The 26,521-nt window shown below is 43.2% G+C and overlaps 1 protein-coding gene across 10 annotated transcripts in view; it reads right to left on the bottom strand.

Annotated features, from left to right (window-relative positions):
• The window catches only part of PAG1 (phosphoprotein membrane anchor with glycosphingolipid microdomains 1), a 188,991-nt gene that overhangs the window by 153,397 nt on the left and 9,073 nt on the right, over window positions 1-26,521 (bottom strand). Inside the window, exon 1 of one of the 10 annotated variants that reach the window (XM_073330730.1) lies at window positions 1,010-1,030. The exons of the other annotated variants lie outside the window; for them this stretch is intronic. The gene's annotated coding sequence lies outside the window, so the exon portion shown is untranslated. Of the gene's footprint in view, window positions 1-1,009; window positions 1,031-26,521 lie in introns of those variants that run through there. 10 annotated transcript variants of the gene reach the window in all.

The raw sequence follows: 26,521 nt of genomic DNA, 5'->3' as shown, positions 1-26,521 counted from the left end.
ATTCTGACTGAACCAGGACTCCCAACTGCTGCATGGCCCTTCCTCAGTCTTCCCTAATGCAAGCAGGACTTTAAAGTCACAATTCAACAAATAACACAGATACAAATCTATGGTTCAAATGTTACCTTCAGATACTTCCACACAACTCTCACTGAGGACAAGAGTTGGGTGCAACTATCTGTGGCTGCATTAGTTCATTATGCATGAATTTGACTACATTAGATTGTCATTCTAAGCCCAAGAGAAGAAGCTCAGCATCGGCCCCAAAGAGACGGAAAAGGGTTTAGATTGGGGGTGGGCAAACTACAGCCTGTGGGCCACATCCAGCCCATCAGACCTTTTAATCCGACCCTAGAGCTCCCACTGGGGAGCGGGATTGTGGGCTTGCCCCACTCTGCATGGCTCCCAGAAGCAGAGGCCTGTCTCCCCTCTGGATCCTATGCGTAGGGGCAGCCAGGGGGCTCTGCATGCTGCCCCCGCGTCAAGTGCCAGCTCTGCAGCTCCCATTGGCCAGGAACTGCGGTCAATGGGAGCTGCAGGGGCGACGGCTGCAGACAGGGCAGCATGCAGAGCTGCCTGGCTGCCACCGTGCCTCCACGTGGGAGCGAGAAGGAGGACATGCCACTGCTTCCGGGAGCTGTGGGGGTGATGCCTGAGGATGGGGCAGTGTGCAGAGCCGGCCTCACCTCCACATAGGAGCCAGAGGAGGGACATGCTGCTGCTTCGGGGAGATGCTTGAGGTAAGCACCGCCCAGAGCCTACACCCCTGATCTCCTCCCACGCCCCAACCCACTGCCCCAGTCCTGATCCCCCTCCTGCCCTCAGTCCCAGCCCGGAGCACTCTCCTGCACCTGTAACCCCACATCCCTAGCCCCACCCCAGAGCCTGCACCCCCAGCTGGAGCCCGCACCCCCTCCCGCATCCCAACCCCCCAATTTTGTGAGCATTCATGGCCCGCCATACAATTTCTATACCCAAATGTGGCCCTCAGGCCAAAAAGTCTGCTCACCCCTGGTTTAGATACAAGATTGCTGTGAGGCCCAGTTGCTGTGTTGCATGGTAACAAATGAAATCTTGCCAGGAAGTGCAGGTCCTGGGCAGGCTTACTCAATGGGATACTGTATACACAAGGGGAGGCAGAGGGACAGTAGAAGTACGGTGAGAGAAGGAAACTACTAGTGCTGTTTCAAAATAGGTCTACACATTTAGGAAAGACTTAACTAGTCTCAATCCATTCATTTTTCTATACCTACTAAAGTGTCACTCAGAAACCCAACCCAGCATCTAAACACTTTTAACATGTGTATTCCCCCCCCCCCCCCAATGGTCTTTGGATTCAATATGTTTTCCAAATGGAAATCTGCTTTTTATTTTTCCTTCAGCTTCTGTTGCAGTGAGGAATGACAGGAAACTGGATAGGTCTGACATAGGCAAGGAAACCTGGCATACACATGTTCAGTGCAGCAGGGGGAAAATCAGTTATCTCACGCATACCAGCAACATCACCTGTCACACTGAAAGAAATGGGGTCTCTGAATGATTCCGCACTATAATAATGCCAGTGCTTTTATATTCAAAAGGCTCCACTAAGTGCTATTCTCCATCTGTTAGAAAACAGATCACACAGAACCTTCTAGCCAGATGGAGCCATCAAAAACTCTCTTCATCTATCATGTAGCTCATACATGACTTAAATGCACATTCATTCATATTCTCCTGCTCTGCCTCCTGCAAAAGATCCAAAAGACAAAGTATACAAAACCCCAGATTTACAGGTTAAATACCATGGCAAAGTCTCACTCAGCTTAGTTTTTCTCTTCTTCTTTCACTGACATGAAAACACATTTTTTTTACTCACTTGGATGCATGTCTACATTTTGTAGAATACCTGGGAATAAATACAAAAACAAAGGCAGGCATAAGGTTGGTGGGATTTCTCTAAAAGTAAAAAAGTTACTTACCTCATACTGTAACTGGAGTTCTTTGAAGCTATGTGATCCCTACTTGTATTCCACTGTGTCTGAGACCAGAGAGCTTTTCTAACAGCGTCCATTGCTCTGTGCCTGCGCTATGCTATTCCTTGTGCTCCAATCCGAGGGCATCAGAGGCAGCGTGGACCAATTGCCAGTCCCATTCCTTCTTTACCATGAATCTATATACAAAGATCCGAAGCAGAGGGGAAAGAGAGTGGGTAATAGAACACAGACAGATAAGATCAACACATCACAAAGGAATCCAGTTACTGTATTAGGTAAGTAACTTTTCTTTCCTCTTTGAATGATGGTCCATGTGTACTCCATGTGGGTGACTGACAAGCTGTGTTCATTGCATAGGAGGGTGTGAGGACTGTTGACAGGAGGACTACTGTGCTGAGGGATGTATCAGCTGCAGAAGCCTGGACTAAAGTATAATGTCTCAAGAGGTATGTACTGAACCCCATGTAGCCACTTTACATGTTTCAGCAAGAGGAAAATCTCAAAGGAAGGCTACAGAAACAGCTTGGGCTCTAGTAGAGTGATCTCTCATGCCCTGTGGTGGTGAAATGTTTTCCCAACTCATAACATAGTAGAATGCATCCCAAAGTCCATTTGGAAAGTCTTTGGAAAGAGACTGCTTCCCCTATAATTTGTTCTGTGACGGATACGAGTTGATTTCCTAAATGGCTTTCTTCTTTGGAGATAGAATGCCACTGCTTGACTGATATTCAAGGAATGCAGGCTTCTTCTTCATTAGTGGTGTGTGGTTTAGGTAGATAGGTGGACTGTTTGATTCAGATGGAAATCTGAGATCTCTTTGGGGGTAAATTTCGGGTGCAGCCACATGGAAATTTTATCCTTATGGAAGACTATGTACAGAAGGTTCATCATAAGGGCTTTAAGGAAAGAAGATATTCCAAATAGTAGGGATGTCAAAGTCCTCTGGGGTTATTTTCTGTGAACACTGAAGGGATTCTGTCTCAGACCCATGCTTCAGTAGAAAGAAACTGGAGAGGTGGTCAGTCAACACTGCCCTTATACACTCAGATAGGAGCGTGAGGAACAGGAGAGTGGACCAATGGACATTGTTAAGCAAAAATCTTCCAGTCCCAGACACATGGAGTGCATACACACGCACAGTGGAATCCACATAGGGACCATTTCTCAAAACGGAATTCTACCCTTTACAATCCAGAGATATGCATTTCAGTGGTCATGCATGTTGTATAATATTGCTGCCCTCCTCCTTCTGACACAGTGTCACCCTTCTGCTCAGCAGTAGCACATGGGCATCCAGTGGAAGAGAAATCAGAATATAATCAGAGACCTCAGCTGCCTGGTTCTCACCATGCTCTTCAACCAGTGCAAGCGGTTCTGCCAGACTCCCAGCTCCTGGAAGAAGACCATGATGGTGCTGGTGTAAAAGAAGGTTGAGCGGTACAACCCCAGCAACTGGAGGCCCATCTTCCTCTGCTCCACGATGTACAAGCTGTATGCCAGCTGCCTGGAGTCAAGGATCACGGAGTAGTCAGTGAGCAGGGAAGCCATCAGCTCCATCCAGAAAGGCTTCCTGTCCTGCGAGGGCTGCTTCGAACACAACTCCATCCTCCAAACCACCACCCAAATGGCCAGAAGGGTGCGGAGGCAGTGCACGGTAGCATAGCTTGAACTGGCTAACGCCTTTGGGTCCATGCCCCACCACTACATCTTTGCCAGGCTCCAGGAGTTCGGGATGCCAGAGAACTTCCTTTGTGTGATCCAAGAGCAGCACCACCATCTGCTCAGTCGAAGGGGAGACCGCTGAGATCCTGATCTGCAGCAGAGTAAAGCAGGGCTGTCCCCTCAGCCTCATCATCTTTAACCTCACCATGGAGCTATTGCTGTGAGCGATCTCCAACAGCACAGATGGCTTCAACCTCCACGGTGAGAGGGTGAGCATCCTGGCTTATGAGGACGACTTGGTCCTGACCTCACACGACCCAGACAGCCTCCAAGGTATGCTAGACACCACCAGCCGAGCTGACAACTGGATGGGGCTCCGCTTCAATGCAAAGAAGTGCACAACTCTCCACAATGATGGCAGTGAAAGGGACTCGGTGCAGGTGATGGGGTTCCAGATCCAGGGCAAGCCCGTCATCCTTCTGGCAGAGGGGCAGGTGTACCAGCATCTCAGCATGCTGATGAGTTTCCGTGTCCGGCAGACACCAGAGAACACCATCAAGGAGATCTTGAAGGATGCTGCCAAGATCGACACCTCCCTGCTGGAACCATGGCAGAAGATAAATGACCTGAACACCTTCCTGATCCCCTGCATCTTGTTCATCCTAAGGGGATCCTCCGTGGCAAAGGTCCCCCTCAACAAGGCAGACAAGATTGTCTGGCAGCTGGGTGAAGAAGTGGCTGTTCCTTCCCCAGAGAGCCAGCAATGAGCTGGTTTACATCGCCCACAGGCATGGCAGCACCAATGTCCCGCACTGGTAACCTGTGCGATGTCGCGGTGATCACCCACGCCTTCCACACGCTGACATGTCCCAACGCCACAGTAAGGAACATTGAGGCGAACACCCTGCGTGACATGATAAAGAAGCATCTCGGCAGAGTCCCCTCCAACCAAGACATCACCACCTTCCTGAGTGGCTCCCTGGATGGCGAATTCAGATGGGACGGGGCGACATTGCTTCACTATGGTACCACACTCACAATGCCATGCGTTGCCTGGGGAAGCATGTCGGCTGCTGCTGGGAGTGGTGTGAGGAGCACCAGGAGCTGGGAGTCCTGGTGCCACAAATCAGGTCCAACAACACCATTGTCTCCCCAAGCACCAGGGGCATGCTGAAGAGGACACTGAAGGCTGCCGTCCATTTGCTGTATCTGGAACCCTGAAGTGTAAACCAGACCACGGTAAAGCCTTCGAGTTGACCAGCAAGTGGGATGCCAACAACCACTTCCTCACTGGGGGGCGGCTTCATCCATTTGGCCGACTGGCGGTTCATCCACCGTGCCCGGCTCAACTGCGTCCTGCTCAATGGAGCCGTCTGCTACTCAGTGGAGCCGTCTGCTATGGGGAACTGAGAGAGGCGTTGCAGGAAGTGCGGCTACTCCAACGAGACCCTGCCCCATGTCCTGTGCAGCTGCAAGCCCTACTACAGAGCTTGCCATCTGCACCACAATGCCATCCAAAACCGCCTGGTGAAAGCCATCACACTGAGCTGGAAGGAGTTTGCTGTTAACTGCGCCATCCCTGGTACCAACAGCCAGCTGTGACCTGATGAGGCCCAGAAAAAGATCATCCTTGTCGACATCATGGTCTCCTTTGAGAACAGGACCCCGGCCTTTCATGAAGTCCAAACTCGTAAGCTGGAAAAGTATGCTCCCTGGCCGACACCCTGAGAGCGAAGGGCTATGAGGTGCAGGTGGACACCCTGATCGTTGGAACCCTGTGCACCTGGGACCCCTGCAACGAGTGTGTGCTGTGAACCTGTGGGATCGGTCAGTACACACGGCTCATGTGGCGTCTCTTGGTCTCAGACACCATCCGATGGTCCAGGGACATCTACACCAAACACATCACCAGCCATTGACAGTACCAGGAGGCGTGAGCTGGAGCGACATCATGCATCAGCTATGAGAAAGGGACCAAGAGACTGTGTCTGTTGGACCTTATGAACCAGAACCATAAACTCACTGAACGTTAAATCTCACCAAATGTGGGTGAATCCATCCACATCATCGTATCTACTCATTATACTCCACACCTAAACATAGCCATTATATGAACAACATACCCTCATATCTCAATGTCTGTACTTTGCCCCGTTAACCTATTACCCCCAATCAGGGATATTGCATATTATGTATACCTTATGCCATCCGATCTTAAATCGAACCTTGCACCCCTTGATAATCTGTATGTTACTCCCCGATAACCAGAAACTTCTATGCTTAAACTCTGTACCGTTCACTTTTTAAAATAATAATATTTAATAATAATAAATAATATTATTTAATAAATAAATTTTATTTAATAAAATACTCTGTTAATTTCATTCCACTTCACACCTACAATACTTTACTGCTGAAATGGAGAAACAAATACAAAATCCTTCGGTAGTTATAGAATTTTTTTTTCAACATTAACTCTGGATTATCTGTTTAAACTGCAGTGCTCCAGTCCATAACATTTTGTGCATTTTTTTTCTTGTTTCACCTATCTCCCACAGCCTGCCTTTTGTTAACTTCAAATGCTCCTATTTGCACATGTAGGCCCAATGTAATGGCAATAATCTCAATGGTTAAAGACCTTACTATACTAAAAGAGAAAACACAAGCTACAGACCATTCTTCCAGAAACTAGCCATGGTACAACAATCCTTTAGACTCACCATATAGATTTGTAAGATGGTTGGCAACATAGTAACAACATGTTGCATTCCCCATTAGTCTAGTTTTTGACCCTGATTGCAGAAAAGCAAGCATGTGCGATGCTTAAGAACGTTCTCTATGCACTGTAGTTTTTACATTCTTCTAAACATCTCAGCACAGAATGGAGGTGAACATGCTATTTGGAATGTAAAATCAGGTCCAAACACAAAGATTTCTATATAATGCTGAAGATTGAGCAGAATTAAGTTTAATCAAGCTGCTTAGTCTACACAGTCAATTCAGTAAATTGGGAATTGGGAAAAAATTGCACTGCTTCTCAACTGTACAGCGCTTGCCTGGACAAATCTGCAAACAAAGCAGAAAAATGCAGCACTGTAAGAGAAGTAAAATCAGACAGTCAGAATATTTACCTTTTATCTGAAAATGATTCATGATACACCCCTATGATGTGTCAGAAAATTGCAAAGCAGTTAATCTATTATTGATGATCCAGCATTCCCATAGCCATCTGAGTACTACTAAAGTAAATTTACCTTTGACTTTATTTTCTGTATTGAAAGAACAGGGACATCATGTGTGTTTTGCAATGCTAAGAAAGCACAGTATCACGTTTTAGTTACACTATTGTAGCAAAATCTTGTTCAGACATAGCTACTATATAATTTCTGTCTTTCTAAAAGCTAGAAAGCAATCATTAGCAGGTTGGACCTGGCAAGCACATATTAGCTATCTGGTAATTATAGAAACCAGGAAAGTAAAAACCCTCAAACTTTTGCATTTGATATATGCCTGATCAAAATACTGTCACCCTCAAATAAATGAACTCTTTCCCACAAAATAATATGCAAAAGAGACATGCTTCACAACTGTAAAATGCAAGAAATTATTATTTGCAAGATAATTATATTTTACATGTATACAATGATATGAATAGAACATTTAAATGCTTCATTCAAAGTCAAGTTAATCTAACTTACATAGTATTAACACTACTTGAATGACAATGAATTTGCCTTTTTTTTTTCCATTTGTATCTTGAATATCACCTAACAATATATTAGTTATATGACAGCAATGCCCAAAATGTGCCAGGAGCTTTCTAAATACACATGAAAAGACAACTCTACCCCCAAGAGCTTACAATATAAAAGGACAAAAATGGATGAGAAGCAGAGGATAGGGATTGGTGCACACACAAGTGATCAGTGTGTCTTGTTAGTTCCATCTTTTAATTTACTTATTTTTTATTCAACAGACAAAGGAGAAGTGAGGAGGGAACAGCAGGAGGAGGTTAATAGGAGCAAGAGAGAAGACAAAAGGAAGGGGAAGAAGATTACGGAGGGTGATGCAAGGAAAGGGGGAGGAAAGAATGGAAAGAAAGATGAACAGCAGGTAAGAAGGGTGGAAGGCGGTTGGGACAAAACCAATCAGCACAGAGTAAAAAGTAAAGGAGTACTTAAAAAGTGTTCAGCATCTGTTGGGGCCCAAAGGCTATGAAGGGAGCAGCAACATCTGGCTACACATTTATCTCACTGCAGCTGCTTTGTGCTCCCCAGGGCTAACTCTACCTCTAGGAAATCCTGTTCTATTTCTCCCAGCCCATACATGAGGGAGATTCTTGGAGCCTGATGCTTCTCCTTCCTTTCCACTAGTGTCAGGGTCTAGGGAATGGATCGCAGGGAGCAAGTGGGGACTTAGCTGGTCCTCGCCTCTGCCTTGCTACTGCACTTTGTCCCAAGATGACAAAGAAGGGAAGAATCTCAAAGGAACTATAGTTTGTGAGGCAAGTGAATTGCAGCTAAACAAGACAGCAAAACTACTAGTGTCCAAAGATCCATTTGCAGCGGTATTTGTGGTAAGAAACTCACTACTCTGGTATTGGACTGAAGGATTTGAGGAGCATTTCTACTACGACATGTATCATCATTCACAATACTTCCTGAGCCTGGTGACTTGTATCTCATTCAGTCAGATTTGGCTGCAGTCTCTTTTACATCTTTCATGGATTTTCTTGTTACTATTCCGGCACAAGACTTGATACATAAGGATGCCAGGAATGGTTGGTGGGTGGGTAAGTGTGTGTGACAGTGAGGCACCTACTGAACTCAAAAAGGGTAATTTATAAAGAGATTAGAAATTAATTTCAAAATTGTCATTCTAGTATTCAAAAGTTGCCTTACCGGCTTAGAGTTTAAATGTAGTTCTTGCTGTAGTGTGCTCACATGTACTTCATAAGCCTCCAGATGTGGAGCATCATCTCTCTCTCACTTGCACACTAATTCGCAATCCCAGTTAGACAAATGGGAATTTTGAGTGCACAGGAAGGTAACAACTGGGCTCCTCCCAGGATATTCAAAGTGAAATGTGTATATGCTTCAAGGGTCAGACTGTTAAGTAGTGTAGCTCTATTGATTTCAGTGGTGCTATGCTGATTTACACCAGCTGAGGATATGGCCCTATGACTCTAATTTGCATCCCTACAGGCTTCCCGTCCTGCTCCCAATTTAAGTCAAATGCAAAACTCCCATTTACAGGGGAGCATAATATAGTCCAGTATATATGTATGAGATTTTACATGGGTAATCTCCATTAATAATACTAATATACCCTCGCCCTCTCAACAGACCAGTAGAAGAATACAGCCGTTTGTAAACAACATCCTGTCTCATAAGACCCTTCAGTTTCAGCTTTTCTCTAAATTTGTCCAGAAAAAAAGAGGCCTTAAAATAGTAAGTACGGATGTAAAGACCGCCATAAAAGTGACCCCTAAAATCTTAACACACACACAGTGTTTAGTTTAGCGCTATTTAAAAAAAAACACAAATAGACTCAATTATTGAGTTAGACAGTAAACAAAGGTAGGGGGTTTTACATATGTTATAACCATACGCTCTGGACCTTTGGCTTGAACACATTTACATGCAAAAATCACTTTCTGCAAATGTCTCTTATCCACTAGGGAAGGCCAGAGAAGAGAACAGAACCAGTCGAGCATACAGAGATTCGTGAAGCTTGTCAGCTGGGCAATTTAAGATGAATCATACTGTTCAGTTATACAAGACATACAACCTGGGGAGAGAGTGTGTAGAATCAAAGTCATAAATAATTTATAAATAATACCATCATCTCACGAAATATCCAAGAGGCTAACCTCCCATTTTTTCCCACTATTCTTTTCCACTCACTCCAGTCAGATAGAACCTGAAGACACAAACCTATCAGGAGTGAACGGGTTTTTGGCAGTTGATACATACAATAAAATGAGTTATAGGCTTAGAGACAGGACTGCATGGACTAATCATACTAGGTCTGATTCAACTATGTCTGTGGAAGGAGAGGAGCAAAAGTCAAAGAATTGGGCCTGGGGATGCCCAGGATAGAAGCAGCTCTGCCGTATTCTCCCACCCAATCATTAAACAACAGACAACCACAGTCAAAAATATCCTCTTCTTTCCCGCCCCTCCCCTCCCTGAAAATGTCAATTTTTCATCAGCAATTCAAAACCAAAAATATTTCTATTTGGAAATGCTGCTGCAGCACCTCATGGAAGACAGAGTGACTCCTGCTCCCATTCTCATCTATAGACTGGGCTCCCTGGTTGAACTCCGTTGCTTATGATACATCACAGTCTTCCCTCTTAGAAGGGAAAATGGAGAATCATGAGAGTCCCCAGCCAATATTTGCTTTCCTCCAGTCCTCTTGTATAGTAGCTGATTTTAAACAAGAGACTGCATACTTTTGTTAAAAGCTCCATTCCTTCATTCTTACATTCCCTCAGAACTCTTGTGTGTCACCATCCAGTTCTGGAGACTTGTTGCTATTTGTCAGTTTCTTCCAATAAACTCCCCTTTGACAGTTCCTCATCTTTGTTACCTAAAGAGTACCTCCCCAAAATCCCTGTAGTAAAAAATAAAGCTAACCAATAATTGAATTTTTCTGCAATGTCCTTGCTATCTTCAATATTTCTTTAACTCCCAGATGATAAAGCAGACCCAACAATTCTCTTACAGATTTCCTCCTTTTGATATATAAAGAATTTCTTATTAGTTTTTATGTCTTTGGCTATTAGCTCATCAAATTCCCTATTAGTTCTCCTTATTTTCATATTATATTTGACCAGCCATAATTCGAGTTTACACTCTTTTCTATGGGATTTGCTAGTTAGATATCCATTTTGTGAAGAATACCCATATGACTTAATAGCCGAGTTAGACTGTATTTGCGAAAAGAAAAGGAGTAGTTGTGGCACCTTAGAGACTAACCAATTTATTTGAGCATAAGCTTTCGTGAGCTGCAGCTCACTTCATCGGATGCATCCACAAGTAAGGTGCCACAAGTACTCCTTTTCTTTTTCCATATGACTTAAATACCTCTTGAACTCTGCCATTTCATCGTGTTGTTGGTAGCTACCGGTGAGGTACTCTGCTCTGGTTCAATGATGATAACAGTCAGCTGTGTGTGTGTTCCCTCTGTGTGCTGCCTCAGCTCTGCGCAGATAGCTGACACAGCAGACCCCAAGAGAACCCCGAAAGACCATAGACCCTAGTAAGGTATGAAGGCACCCGGCCAGGTTTATTGTCAAATGAAGCACAGTAATAGTTTCCTATAGACTCTATAGGACATACTATGAATATGTGCCCCCTGGCAATGGACACAGCTCAGTCAGTGGCGGGACACTCCACTGTGCCCTAGGCTGGACAAAGATATGTGCTCCAGGACCTACTTTTATACAGTTACAGGACAGATTACTCATCCCTACTGACGTATTGAGTCAAGGGGCTGTACCTCATTAGGGTGCTGTCTCCCCCTTTGATCATGTTGGTTCAAACAAACAGATCTGTCCATCATGATGTCCTTTTGACCCTCTCTTTGGGATGCACCTGGCTGTTCCTTGTTATCTCTGTGAAGTGTCCTCATATTGGGATGTGCAGGTGCCCTCATGGCACATGTTCCTCTTACTACTACTTATATCATTAGCATGTGCTTTCTAGGAGCCCTTTTCTTGCCAAGTTCTGTAATTAGGGCCTGCCTCCGGCTCACAGCCCAGCTTTGCTTAGCAATGCCTGGAAGGTCTTTGGTTCAGGCTTTAGGCTTCTGATGAGGCCTCTGATACAAGGGTTTATGTTTCAGGGCCTCTTACTACACATCATACTGATTTTTTTTCTTGTCTTCCTTTCTTGTGTAGGAGTTGCAGGCCTTCTTTGCTTCTGATATGTGCTTAAGTAGCCTCCATGCTGAATCTAAGAATATTAATTTCCTTACCTATGGCCTTTTTAACTAGCTTCCAGGTGTGTTTTGTTTTTGTTTTTTGTTTTTTTGAGAGAGAGAGGTAATTTGGCACCTAAAAACTCAACTATAATTAAATGATATGCATCCACTGTCATTCAGACTGTCTCTGAAATCATTAAACATCCAGTTACATGTTTTTCATTATGCTGTGCATGCTACATTGTTCAATAGTTAACTCTGAGAATTTGATTTAGGTATGAGCCCAAGGCCTATTGCCCATGCCACAACCATCCAGAATATTTTATCAGAGCTCACTGATGCCAAATAATCAAAAGTGTTAGCAGTGTTTATTATAATGCAAATAAAATACACTCTTGAAAACATGCAGATTATCATTTAGCTAATGATACTGCTACCATAGCATCCTAACAGCTCACATACAACTAAAGGATGAAAGAAAGCATCAGTATATTGTTTCTCAGTGGTTTAGCATCTTTCTAGTGAGCAATAAAGAAAAATTAAGCTTACATGCTCATGTTAGAACAGTAAGTATAGCTTCTAATGTCATTGTTATACTTGTAGTCACCTCTCTGCAAAAAGAGATTTGTCCATGTAATTCCTATGAAATGCTAATGGAGTATACCCATGTAAATCCCATTGCATTGAGAAGTGAATAACTTTTTCAGTTGTCATGGAAATCTTTTCAGAAATAACTATTGTATATGTACATACAGGCCTGTCAACCTTTGCAGTGGTTTGTTGAAAACTAACATTTTCAAGAAGCCTTCTTCCAAAGTTTTAATCAGTATGTTTTTGTTAGTTATCCCTATATCCTTCAATATGTCAATTCATGCATTTCTTCTGCCATCACTATAGAATCCAGATGCCAGAAATAATGAACTGAGGGATCACATCAATTTGGCCTTACCAGGCAAGACCTCTCTGTTCCACCTTGGATTTACCTCATTCCTAACCAGGTTCACTTCTTGGTCCTTGTCTTCTAGGAGAATATTGCCAGCCATTCCATAGCTCAGTAAGCTCTGATGAAGCTCTTAAGCTCATGCTTCACCTTCTACTTCAATGGGGCTACTAACGACTCCAAGTTAAGCATACACTTAGGTGCTTCATTGAACTGGGGCCTAATTTGGGAAAGGCCTGTGTAAAAAGCATGGTTTTGCATCATGCGCTACAATGGCAACTCTCTGCTTCCTTCTGATCTGTGGCTGGAAGTTTTAAACTTCCAGGTGTGCTACAGAGAACTGCCTGCCCCCACCTGTAGAATTTTTACCTCAGACCCTCCTAGCTACAACTTCTCTGTTGATCACAACAGTTGCAATAGTGCATACCGAGGGAAGGAGTCACTGAGAAAGCTCAGACCCAGACCATTTAAAAATAGTCTCTTGTTATCATTAATTATCTCCCATTAATGATATGAGGAATGAGGTAAACAGTTTTGTTGTGTGTGTATGGAGAGGCCTGGGGGGAAATACACGGCACGTCAGAAATAAAAGTATAACTCTGTGTTGCTTCTGCCCCACTGGCAAAGTGTGAACTCAAGAAGCACCTACAACTATAGTTAATGCAAAAATCAGTCTACCTGATAAAATGAAAAGGCTGGGGCCACTGATAAAGCTATACTGAAATTTTACCCAACATTTGCAAATCATTTTGCATTATCCTTATTTTTCAGCTCCTTTAGAGGCTGTCAGCTATAAATGAGCCACTGCTGGGCTCCTGTAGGAAAAGTTTTCAGAAACTTATAGGAGATATAAAATCAAAGAAAGCATAAGCAGTTCACAAAAAGAAAAGGAGTACTTGTGGCACCTTAGAGACTAACCAATTTATTAGAGCATAAGCTTTCGTGAGCTACAGCTCACTTCCTCATAAGCAGTTCAGTTTCTCTATTTTCTTCCTAGACTGCTGTTAGCTTTGCCAAAATTAAGAGACACACCCAGCTGCACAAACTTCTACTTTAGAGTGAGAAAGCTCTGTGTCAGTTTGTGTTGATAAAGCCTCCTTCCTTGAATATGGGAATGATATTACTTCAGGTCTTTTAGTATGCCAACTAAGATCAGAAACACACCACCTGTTCTGTTATTCCACAATTACCAATGTGTTTCAGGACATCAGAAACAATCCTAGCCAAAACTGAACTTTAAAAGATGACATTATATAAAGTACTTAAACAAAAAAGTTCAGTTTTAACTAGTATTTCTTCTGGTAACTCGGGTCTCTTTGTAAGGCAACAAATTATGTTACTGGTCAAGGAAACCTGAGTTATCCAGTTAAGAATGGGATTGTCACTCATGTTTCTCAGATCTGCAGTCATAAGACATTGTTGATCTTGTGTACACACATTTGTAGGACCATCTGTAACTGTGTGGAAGACACACAGCTTCACTGATGGACAGACAGCACAAGGTGAATATAAGTATTATGCATCTTCAAAATGGAAGCCCAACAGTAAGGAGGTGAAGGTAAAGTACAAGATGAAATGTTCACGGTAGTTCTATTTCTTAACAAACATTGTCTGTGTACACAAAACATGGTAGAGAGGTGGAGCTGCGTCAATCTCCTGCAGTGTAGTTTGGGGTTTATTTTAAAATACTGGGTAACTTTTAGCTGTTACAACTGAAAGTCTGTGCACTGTGAACACAAAGCTGATTGATGTGGGCCAGGTTCATGCAAACTGTCACCATCAGAGGCTAGACTTTCCTATCAGATTTTATTCTACAACAGAGAAGAGCTGACATGCACCTGACAGATCTTAAAGGTTCATATATATTTATTGTAGGAATGTAAATACTGTTTAAAAAGTTAACCATTTAAATAATTAAAAATATGTCAATAAAACAGTTAACCGATTAAGCACCTGGGGCTAATCTACTGGTGTGGCTGGGGCTGCTCCGGCCAGGTGGTGAGGCTGGGCCCGCTCTGGCTGGCTGGTGCTGCTCTGGCCGCTCCACCTGGATGGCACAGCTGGGCCTGCTCTGGCTGGGTGGCGCGGCTCTGGCCACACCAGCTGGCACAGGGCCACTCGGATCAACATAAGGCCACTTGGGCTGGCCGGCCGGCCGCCCAGCCCAGGGTTAACAGTTAAGGCGGGTTAACCAGCAAGACTATTGCTTACCAGTTAACTTTTTACATTCCTAATTTATTGACAGCCAGAAATATTTGTCTCCAGCTGCATTTCTATCTCCACATTTGCCCTCCCCTTCTGATTAAGCGTTAAAAAAACCTAAGAAATTAACAAACAAGTAGTTGTTGTAGTTGTGTAGTAATTAGTAACAACATACTGGACACAAACCAACAAAGGCAAGAAAATGAAAAATTAAGCACATACTCTCCAGTTCTCCATCCACAGGCACACACCTTACCATTACCACAACTACCATACACCACAGACTATGCACTGCGGTCTTAATTCTGCCTCCCTAGGAATGTCAGTCTTCCATGATCTCCTTTAGTCACCATTCTACATACAACACTTTACTACACTAACCCATTCCAACCTAACCAACTGTCCGCATTACTAGCGTTGGATGAAAATAATAAAAACATAAGAACGGCCATACTGTGTCAGACCAAAGGTCCACCTAGCCCAGTATCCTGTCTTCTGACAGTGGCCAATGCCAGGTGCCCCAGAGGGAATAAACAGAACAGGTAATCATCTGGCAAACAGAGGCTAGGGACACCATCCCTGCCCATCCTGGCTAATAGCCATTGATGGACCTATCCTACATGAATTTATCTTGTTCTTTTTTGAACCCTGTTATAGTCTTGGCCTCCACAACAACCTCTGGCAAGGAGTTCCACAGGTTGACTGTGTGTTGTGTGAAAAAAATCCTTCCTTTTGTTTTAAACCTACAGCCTATTAATTTCATTGGGTGGCCCCTAGTTCTTGTGTTATGAGGAAGAGTAAATAACACTTCCTTATTTACTTTCTCCACACCAGTCATGATTTTAATCTGATAACAGGTTTTATGTAGAAGGGTGAAAGGGGGCAAAGTTAAATTTGCAGCAAATGGTCTGCAGCCACAGAGGCTCCTCCTGCCTTTAGGCTCGAGTATCATCTGCAGAGAGCTAAAGGTAATATTCCCCTCACAGACCTTTCTTCCCTCCTCAGACACTGCTCCCCTGCACACAAATGAGTTATTTACACCAGGCACTTTGGAGAGGATTGCTACAATTTGCATAAATTTATCTTAATTAAGACATATACAGTTGGTGCTAACAAGTTATTAAATTCTTCACTACACAAGTATGACATTCTGAGCACCGGCTGTTTTTATACAACAGTTTCCAAATAAAGATTAAACTAAGAAGAAATGACTATCAACTAAAGTTGCAATGCAAGGAGCATTGTTTTAATTAAGTACAGTGCACTTTCAGTGTTTAGAACTATATTGGAGAAATCAGTCAACTATCTCTAGACAGGTTTCAGAGTAACAGCCGTGTTAGTCTGTATTCGCAAAAAGAAAAGGTGTACTTGTGACACCTTAGAGACTAACCAATTTATTTGAGCATAAGCTTTCGTGAGCTACAGCTCACTTCATCGGATGCATACTGTGGAAAATACAGAAGATATTTTTGTACACACAGACCATGAAAAAATGGGTGTTTATCACTACAAAAGGTTTTCTCTCCCCCCACCCCACTTTCCTGCTGGTAATAGCTTATCTAAAGTGATCACTGTCCTTACAATGTGTATGATAATCAAGGTGGGCCATTTCCAGCACAAATCCAGGGTTTAACAAGAACATCTGAGGAAGAGTGGGAGGGCGGGGGGAAGGAATAAACAAGGGGAAATAGGTTACTTTTTAAAATGAATCAACCATTCCCAGTCTCTATTCAAGCCTAAGTTAATTGTATCCAATTTGCAAATTAATTCCAATTCAACAGTCTCTCGTTGGAGTCTGTTTTTGAAGTTTTTTTGTTGAAGGATAGTCACTTTGAGATCAGAAATCGAGTGACCAGAGAGATTGAAGTGTTCTCCGACTGGTTTATGAATGTTATAATTCTTGACATCTGATTTGTGTCCATTTATTCTTTTACATAGAGACTGTCCAGTTTGCCCAATGTACATGGCAGAGGGGCATTGCTGGCACATGATGGCATATCTCACATTGGTAGATGTGCAGGTGAACAAGCCTCTGATAGTGTGGCTGATGTTACTAGGCCCTGTGATGGTGTCCCCTGAATAGATATGTGGGCACAGTTGGCAACGGCCTTTGTTGCAAGGATAGGTTCCTGGGTTAGTGGTTCTGTTGTGTGGTATGTGGTTGCTGGTGAGTATTTGCTGGTGAGTTGGGGGGCTGTCTGTAGGCAAGGACTGGCCTGTCTCCCAAGATTTGTGAGAGTGTTGGGTCATCCTTCAGGATAGGTTGTAGATCCTTGATAATGTGTTGGAGGGGTTTTAGTTGGGGGCTGAAGGTGACAGCTAGTGGCGTTCTGTTATTTTCTTTGTTAGGCCTGTCCTGTAGTAGGTGACTTCTGGGAACTCTTCTGGCTCTGTCAATCTGTTTCTTCACTTCCGCAGGTGGGTACTGTAGTTGTAAGAATGCTTGATAGAGATCTTGTAGGCGTTTGTCTCTGTCTGAGGGATTGGAGCAAATGCAGTTGTATCGTAGAGCTTGGCTGTAGACGATGGATCGTGTGGTGTGGTCAGCGTGAAAGCTGGCGGCATGTAGGTAGGAATAGCGGTCGGTAGGTTTCCGGTATAGGGTGGTGTTTATGTGACCATCGTTTATTAGCACTGTAGTGTCCAGGAAGTGGATCTCTTGTGTGGACTGGACCAGGCTGAGGTTGATGGTGGGATGGAAATTGTTGAAATCATGGTGGAATTCCTCAAGAGCTTCTTTTCCATGGGTCCAGATGATGAAGATGTCATCAATATAGCGCAAGTAGAGTAGGGGCGTTAGGGGACGAGAGCTGAGGAAGTGTTGTTCTAAGTCAGCCATAAAAATGTTGGCATACTGACTTAGAACAGTATGTGTTCACCAGGAGAGTGGGGTGGGGAGAGAGAAAACCTTTTGTAGTGATAAACACCCATTTTTTCATGGTCTGTGTGTATAAAAACATCTTCTGTATTTTCCACAGTATGCATCCGATGAAGCGAGCTGTAGCTCACGAAAGCTTATGCTCAAATAAATTGGTTAGTCTCTAAGGTGCCACAAGTACTCCTTTTCTTTTTATCTCTAGACAGATTTCAAGTACAGAAATCTCTGGTTCTTTAGTTCCTTTAGACAGTAGTTACTCCTGAGGGCATTCTGTGCCAAAATATTAAAAATTCTGCACCAAAAAATTAAAAATTCTGTGCACAATATTTTAAAATTCTGCCAAATATTTGTCAAATAAATGTGGAGGCTCCAGCATGGCATTGGGGAGCACAGGCCACTGGCTGCACAGAGGTGGGAGATCACTGTGCAGTTCCCCCCTGAGACATGGACTCAGTGGTGAGACTGCACCCAACCCTGACACAGCGCAAGAACTGGGTCTGCCCAGAAACACCCAAGGCCCTACTCCTCTGTGCCAGGTGCACCAGGTGTGAGCAGGCAGGCTCAGCAAGGCAGGATCCAAGTGTGGAGGGACTTAGTGTGGGGGGATCCAGGTGTGGTTTGAGAGGGTTCTGTGTGGGGCAATCTGGGTGCAGGCAGCTCAGTGGGGGTTCCAGTGCGGGGGGCGGATCTGGCTGCACAGGGGCTTGTTGGGGGGTCTGGGTGCAATGATAATGGGAATCTGCAGGAGGGTCCAGGTGAAAATGGTTGGGGCTCAGCGGAGGTGGGGAGGGTCTGGGGGTGGAGGGTTTAATGGGGAGTCCAGATGCTAGGGGAGTGGGGCTCAGTGGGGTGGGGATCCAGGTGTAGCTGGTTGGGACTTGGTGGGGTGCGGATCCATGTGCGGGTGGCTCATCAGGGTGGTCCAGGTGCAGGGAGAGTGGAGCTCATCGGGCGGGTTCTGAGCATTAGAGGCTGAAGCTCGGCAGGAAGGTCTGGGTATGAGGAGTCTGGAGGCAAGGGGGTTGAATGGATAGGGGAGCAGCTCCCTGTATAGGGATCCCTCCCCCTGCGGCTGAGGAGTGATAAATGCAGGAAGTGCGAGGAGGTTCGCAGAGGTTCCTGCCGCTGGAAGAGAAATCTGGGGGTGGGTCTGACCCGGCTCCGGATGCCGTGCAGGGGAAGAGAAAGTCACATCCTCCCCAGCCCAGCCAGGACTAGCAGCTGAGCCTGGCGCAGGGTGGAAGCCACTAGCGGGTCTTACCCAGTGGTGCCCCCTGCCCCACAGTGATTTACCTCTCTGTTGGCTGCCCTGGGCACCGAAAAACATACTATGTGAGAGGGTCGCATGAACGCTCTTGTGACTTCTCTTTGCTTCCCTATCAAAGCCATTTTTCTGCGGGAAAGCAAAAAAATCTGCAGGGGACATAAATTCTGTGCATGCGCAGTGGAGCAGAATCCCCCCACGAGTTAACTACAGTAGTGAATGGAAGTTTTCTGCATTTAAGAAAGCTTTAAGGTCTAACATTGTTAAGCACCCAGGCTGATTTTTGAGATGGGAAGTAGAATGGATACGGCACTGTGACTGGACTAAGAGTCAGAAGATTTGGGGTGAAATCCTAGCCTCACTGGGAGTTTTGCCACTGACTTCAGTGAAGCCAGGATTTCATTCCGGGTGCCTAATTCTGGCTCTGCCACTAACGTGCTGTGTGATCTTCAGCTTCCCCCACAGGGTGTCTATTTCCCCTCCCTCCTTTTATCTGTCTTGTCTGTTTAGATTGTTAGCTCTTCAGAGCAGGGCCTGTGTCACTATGTGTTTGTACAGTACCTAGCAGACTGGGGCTCAAAGTTTGGAGCCAACCTTGAGGCCTTTAGGTGTTATATAAAATAGAATAATAATTTCCAAAGGAGCCTAAGTGAGTTAGGAGCGCAACTGAATTGGGAATTAGGTGTCCAGTTCATTTGGACCCTTTGAAAATCCCGTCTTTAATACACAAATGCTATATAAGCATGCATTTACCAACTGCTTCTTTTGCAGGGATTATAAATTCTGCAAGTACATGGCTTAAAATGTACTACAGTCTTGTGTTCATAGCTAGGAGTCTTTCCCCCAAAAAGGAGCAGATGTCATATTTTACTCACTCTTTACTCAAGCAAACTCAGATTACTCTTTTAAATAATTATTTAGTTGTATAGGAAATTTTAACAGTTTATACAAATTTGCCATGCAAATATCAGAAATAATACATTAATCACTTCAACATTGAGCTTATTATTTTGTTTAGAGAAACATCATGCAGTAATATAATGATCAAATCTCTCTATTTGGCAGGGTATTTCAATATTATAGAGTGAGCTGCTTCATACCACTCAGGACCTTTTGTTTCTGGGGATTTTACTAAATTGAGTTAAACTACTGAAAACTCATATTTATCAAGCCAGGCATGTCTATCAAATGTTAACAGTAAAAAAAAAAAAAAATTGGACTGCCCTGCTGGGGTTATTTTTGCAGGCATTATCTAAGTATCTATTTGTCCTCTTTCTATTTTGCTGGGTATGTAATTTATGTGTGATTTTTTCCCCATAACAACCTGTCATACTTTTTTAACCATTCCTCTAATTTTGGACTATTTTCCTTTTACTAGTGAGAGCCTATCCGTAGTCTAGTAGCTACTAGCAGATGAGAGTTTAATTCTTCATATTTTTGAGTATGACTATTTCTACTAAGAAGCCCCAAGAGGATTACCAAAGGATCCTGTGGTAATAAATACCCAACAGTTTGCAATATTTGGCTATGAATCACATCCCAGTACTGCTGAATGACCAGACATGTCCACCATATATGTATATCAAGTCTCCTCCTTCACCACAATTTCTCCAACATTATTCCGCATTTAATCTACACACATTTTCTAATTAAATGGGAGATGTTTAAAAATAAAGACTGAGTAAAACCGAGGAAGGACCTCAGGATTCTACCCACAAAAGTTAAATACAACAGCTAATTTTCATGTGTGTTAAGGTTATGAAACTAAACAGTCACATCAAAAAGTGAGAGTCAAATCCTGGTCCCAGTGAAGCCAATGAATAAAGTGGGGTCTTTTCATAACTGGGACATCAATTTAACTGGGATGGCAGACTGGCCACCGTGGTATCCCAGTTAAGTGGATCCTGTTGTAACACACATTTATATAAAATATTAGGATAAAAAAATTTCCCAATATCCTGATACCAGTAATTTAATAGATTAAAGCTAAGTAACAGATTTTTTCAAAGTCACCAACCCGAAGTACGAAAAAAATTATTAAATAACCTGTTCTAAACATATTGATACTATCTAGATATGAAGAAATTATATTTGCAGTTAGAAAATCAACAAAACCAACGAATTTTACAATGTACTATGGAAAAATTCTGAACTTTTTTTTTAAATTAAAGATCATTATTGGGTTACTAAAACTATTAACTAACCTAAGACTTATTCCAAGGTTTCAAATAAGGATTCAAAAATTATTACTCCCTTGAGCTACATGTTAATCTATACAGAAAAGCCTCAGATCATGAGAGTCACAAAATGGAGGCAACAGCAATAGCTAATAAATGTACATTTAAAAAAATAATCCGGAAATACTCTTTACATACTCCACTGAACTGTGGATGTGAGGGGCTTATTCTACTAATCCATGGCTGATTGTATCCCAGATACGTGGAACTGTGAAGGTACACATATGAGAAATATCCAACTGCCAAATGGCCTCTGGCTATACAAAGGCAGGAGTAAAGAGTACTACTGTCAGAGTACACTGCTTATTACGACACATTCTATGAGGTCAATTTTTGAAAATACCATTCTTTGAAAAGGCTAACTTAGACTACAGTACTAGTGTCAAACCACGGCATGTCATAAATGGCTTAGCCCTGTAACCAGGTCAGTGAATTAGGAAGGTTACGATTGTGACAAAAAGCCAATTGTAAAATATCCCCTTCAAATTACTCATTTTAATTTTAACTTCTTGTGTTTGATTGCTTGTTGTGTTATGTTCCTATTCAAATAACGCAGAAAGAAAAAAAAGCTGTGGAAGAGATATTTTGCCCAACTAGCCATGAGTTATTTCTAACACTTTAGGTGTTAATTGACTACTCAATATTCTGAAAGAATAAACAGGAAATTCCTTTCTTAAAAAACTTACTAAAATTATGCAATGGTTTGACAGTTTCTCAAAGCACAAAACATAATTTTAATACCTAGTTTCCCCTGTATTCATTTTCCTCTTACCTCTCTCCTTAGACAATCAGATCTACAGTATGCCTCATCAAATGTGTCAGATTAATAAATAATGAATGATCTACAAACAATATAACTCAAATCGTCCACTGTGTTAGCTGAAATCGTCCACTGAGTTGGATCAATTATCTTGCATTTAACGAGAATAAAGGAAAATTAAATTAATTTAATCTCTGACATTACTAAATTAAATGATATAATCTTGCATATTACAACAGATCAAAACAATGCACTTCCTGAAACAGAATAATCACAAAACAATGTACTTTTTACACTGAATAATTGCCTGTAGTATGAAGAGGCATTTCATAGCTTTTGTATTTGGGAAACATACACAGAATGCAGTCAGTTCTAATTACTGTATTTTTTTAAAACAACTAGGAGATACCAGGTGAGAGATGCTTTTGAACCCAGGCTTATAGTAATGCTTGAAGTGAAAATTAAATTATACTCACCAAGGAGGGGAGGGGGGGGACAAATCTATAAAATATGTATATTCTTGATAATTATTATACTCAGCCATTTATAGTACTTCTGGTTTTCTAGTAGCAAGTTTATTTTAGTAGTCTGAATGTTGATGCCTAATGTAGAGAGACTTTACTAGCATGAAAAATGATAGATATTCATCTCGGATGACAGCCACTTCACTCATATAAAGTCCAAGGAATTGAGCTCTATGCTGGTGCAAGGCAAAAGAACTGAAGAAGTGAAATCCACCCCCAAAACCAGGACGGTAGCAGGGTTGCTGCTTAGCACTCATGTTGAAGCTATTCCGGACGATGGGATGGAAGAATAGCCAGAGCCTTTCTGTATAAGTTGCATGGGGTGCTGTGGTTACATGGTCCATGGAGACAGATTCAGTGGCCCCTCATCCTGGCCTTCTGGATGGCCTATCTGGGGCCAGGAAAGGGAAAGGGGAGATGATCCCACAGAATCATCTGACTCCCTCTCCTTCCAAGTTGAAGACCTGGATCCTTCCTTATGCAGAGGGGAATACTCCTGGAGGAATTCTGCACCACTGCACATGTGCATATTTCATGTACCACACATATTTTTAATTTTTTTTCCAAAAAATAGCTTCTGCTGAAAAGTTGCTGCAGTTCTGCCTTTTACCCATCATAGGGCGCTGTGGTGCCAGAACAGATCAACAGCTCCTGGCCAGCCCCAGCTACGACAGGGAAGAGAAAGAGCCTACCTTCTTCACAGCGTCTGTCAGGCCAGGTCAGGAAACAGAGTCTATGGGGAGACAGACAGCATGGGGCTGCTGCAGGGTCAGACGGGCTCATAAGGGCTAGTGGGAGAGGACAAACTAGACCAAGCTAGGCTGAATGGGAGTGAAGGCACAGGGCCACATAGACAGAGGGAGAGGGAGTGCAGAGCTACAGGGGGAAGGAGGATGGCTGAGTTGGGGAACAGACACACATGGAGACAGCCGGGTGGGGGGGGGTGCAGGGCCACATGGGGATGGGGGGAGTGGATGTCTGAGTGAGGGTGGAGGGAAACATGGACAGAGGACACATGGAGATGGGGGAGAGGGGTGCCTGAGTGGGGGTGGAGGGACACGTGGACAGGGAGTTCAGGGACACATGGGGACAGGAGCAAATGTCCCTGACTGAATGGCAGAAGTTGAGGTCAGCTAGGGTCTGCATGGGCGGGTGCTCCCTAACAATCCCATCCCACCCCCCCAAAAACCTGTTCCATACTTTTCCCAGCCATACCCAACAACCCTTCAAGTTCATACCCAGGCTCCTTCCCTTCAATTACTTCCTTCTCCCTCAGCTCCTCCATTACCCCTAACTCCCCCAAGCCTTTGCACTGCTTCTGAGGGGTGCGGGAAATACGGTTCTGTACTGTAGTTTAAATGAATGGTTACTCAGAGTTCTGTATTAATATGCCTAGTAAGGAATTTATTTGTCAAAAAACATTTTCTCTATCTTTTTTTTGGTCTGTATTGTTACAGACATACTTGCTGACAGGCATTTTGAAATAAATTACCAAAATAATTGAAACTGGTGTGATTATATTGTGTTATTTTGACAAATAAAATATGCAGAATTTTAACTTTTTTGGTTCAGAACTTTTAATTTTTTGGCACAGAATTCCCTCAGGAGTGTGGCAATCACTGTGCAAGAGGCACAAAGAAACCATCATTTCCCTGGGGTTTGTTTGCTTGTTTTTAAAAATGTGTGTGTCCATTAAATGTCTTTTTGTAGACTCAGTCCTGCATTCCTTCACTATATATCTTACGGTTCTGTATTGCTGCCCATTACTGTAGTATCTGGGCACCTTTCATGTAAATAGATTCGCATGAGTGGAGCCATTAGTGGACTTCATAGCACCTCTGGTTCTTCTCCCTTACTGGATACAGAAAAGCCTGCTGGAGGTCTGTAATTTTTGTTTTTGTTATTTTACAGGATAACAGTGGAGGCTGATGATATTATAAATGTGATTCCACTTACGGTGGAAAATTTTTTATCAGAGAAGGAGGTTTTATGTCATTTATCTAAAGACCATTATACCTGGATTCATGGACTCTCTTCTGGAAGATCATTCCACAGCCAGAACCCCACAGCTGAAAATGGTTTGTTCCTGGCTCCCACATGCTTTGTGATCTGCACTGATCTCCAGAATAGTACAACTATCTTGGTAATTCATTGATTGAGATCCAGTCTCCAACTCAGCTTGAAAAGGCCAAAACCTTAAACTGGCAATGGAAGTGGACTGAGAAGCAGTGAAAGCACTAAAGCATGGGTCTGATGTGCTCATGGTGTCCTAAAGAGGAGCCACGCATTTTAATTATCAGTATAAATATTCATGTGAGTAAGGATTTGCAGACACAGATTGAGTGGATTGCACCCTCAGCGAGTTTGCAGATGACACTAAACTGGGAGGAGAGGTAGATACGCTGGAGGGTAGGGATAGGATACAGAGGGACCTAGATAAATTAGAGGATTGGGCCAAAAGAAATCTGATGACGTTCAACAAGGACACGTGCAGAGTCCTACACTTAAGAAGGAAGAATCCCATGCACTGCTACAGACTAGGGACCGAGGGGCTAGGCAGCAGTTCTGGAGAAAAGGACCTAGGGGTTATGGTGGACAAGAAGCTGGATATGAGTCAACAGTGTGCCCTTCTTGCCAAGAAAGCTAACGGCATTTGGGGCTGTATAAATAGGGGCATTGCCAGCAGATCGAGGGACGTGATCGTTCCTGTCTATTTGGCATTGGTGAGGCCTCATCTGGAGTACTGTGTGTTCAGTTTTGGGCCCCACACTACAAGAAGGATGTGGAAAAATTGAAAAACGTCCAGCGGAGGGCAACAAAAATGGTTAGGGGGCTGGAGCACATCACTTATGAGGAGAGGCTGAGGGAACTGGGATTATTTAGTCTGCAGAAGAGAAGAATGAGGTGGGATTTGATAGTTGCTTTCAACTACCTGAAATGGGGTTCCAAAGAGGATGGAGCTAGACTGTTCTCAGTGGTACCAGATGACAGAACAAGGAGTAATGGTCTCAAGTTGAGGTGGGGGAGGTTTAGGTTGGATATTAGGAAAAACTTTTTCACTAGGAGCACTGGAATGGGTTACCTAGGGAGGTGGTGGAATCTCCTTCCTTAGAGGTTTTTAAGGTCAGGCTTGACAAAGCCCTGGCTGCGATGATTTAGTTGGGGATTAGGTACTGCTTTGAGCAGGGGGTTGGACTAGATGACCTCCTGAGGTTCCTTCCAACCCTGATATTGTATGATTCTATGACATTACATCGATAATCAAGAGAAAACATATAGGTGGTGTTTATGGGAGTGATTATTTGGAGGAAGAGGTTCCAGAAAGCAGAGTTGGGTTTTTTAAATGATACTTTAAGTTGGGTCACAGGGAAAGGAGTTTTAATGATCCCCCTAGGCAGTGAGTAATCAAAACAATGTAAATAATATGGACCCTGTCTTGCTACCACTGAATTCAATGGCTGAATTCCTGGCTTCAGTGGATATAGAATCCGGCACTCTGAACACAGTGCCATAAATTAACACAGTAAAGTTCTGTTAAGATTGAAGCACGGCACATCCTGTTACAACAGCAAGCTTAATAACTTTGTTTGCAGGGATGGGAAGAGGGTCTGGTTTTCTTTAATCTCAGATAGAATTAGTTTATCGTTTTGAGGGATGTCCTCCTTCATTTGGTCAGAAACAATATTTTTTAGAAGACACAAATCCGGAAGAGGCCACAGATGCACATTCCTGCCATAGCCAGGAGGAAAAGTTGGATCTGTGAAGCCTGAAATTGAGATCTGGGACTAGTACACTGGTGCTTACATTTCTGTCACTCCTTAAAACTTGCTGTCATTTGGAAACAGCAGATTGTTATAAATGTCTTGCCATTCACCTTTCAATTAAATAAAAGTAACATCTGAAAACTTGCATTAAAATAACCATAAGATTTGTTAGGGTCCTCTTCTAATTATGTGATCTTCACATTTCCTGTACATTAACAAAGTTAGACTATGAAATTGGCAGCAAATACTCGAAGCTTTAAAGAGTCTTACAGAACTTGGCAAATAACTCTACAGCAATCAAGTAATCAGTAAGATGAACTTCTTTCCTTACAGCTAGGCAGTTTTTCCATTAAAAATAAGATAAATGGTTAAATTAAATCACAAA

Source organism: Lepidochelys kempii, chromosome 2 (assembly GCF_965140285.1).
Source record: "Lepidochelys kempii isolate rLepKem1 chromosome 2, rLepKem1.hap1, whole genome shotgun sequence".
Lineage (NCBI taxonomy): Eukaryota > Metazoa > Chordata > Testudines > Cheloniidae > Lepidochelys > Lepidochelys kempii.
Note: the sequence above shows the minus strand (reverse complement) of the source record. Positions and strands in the feature narration are given on the sequence as shown.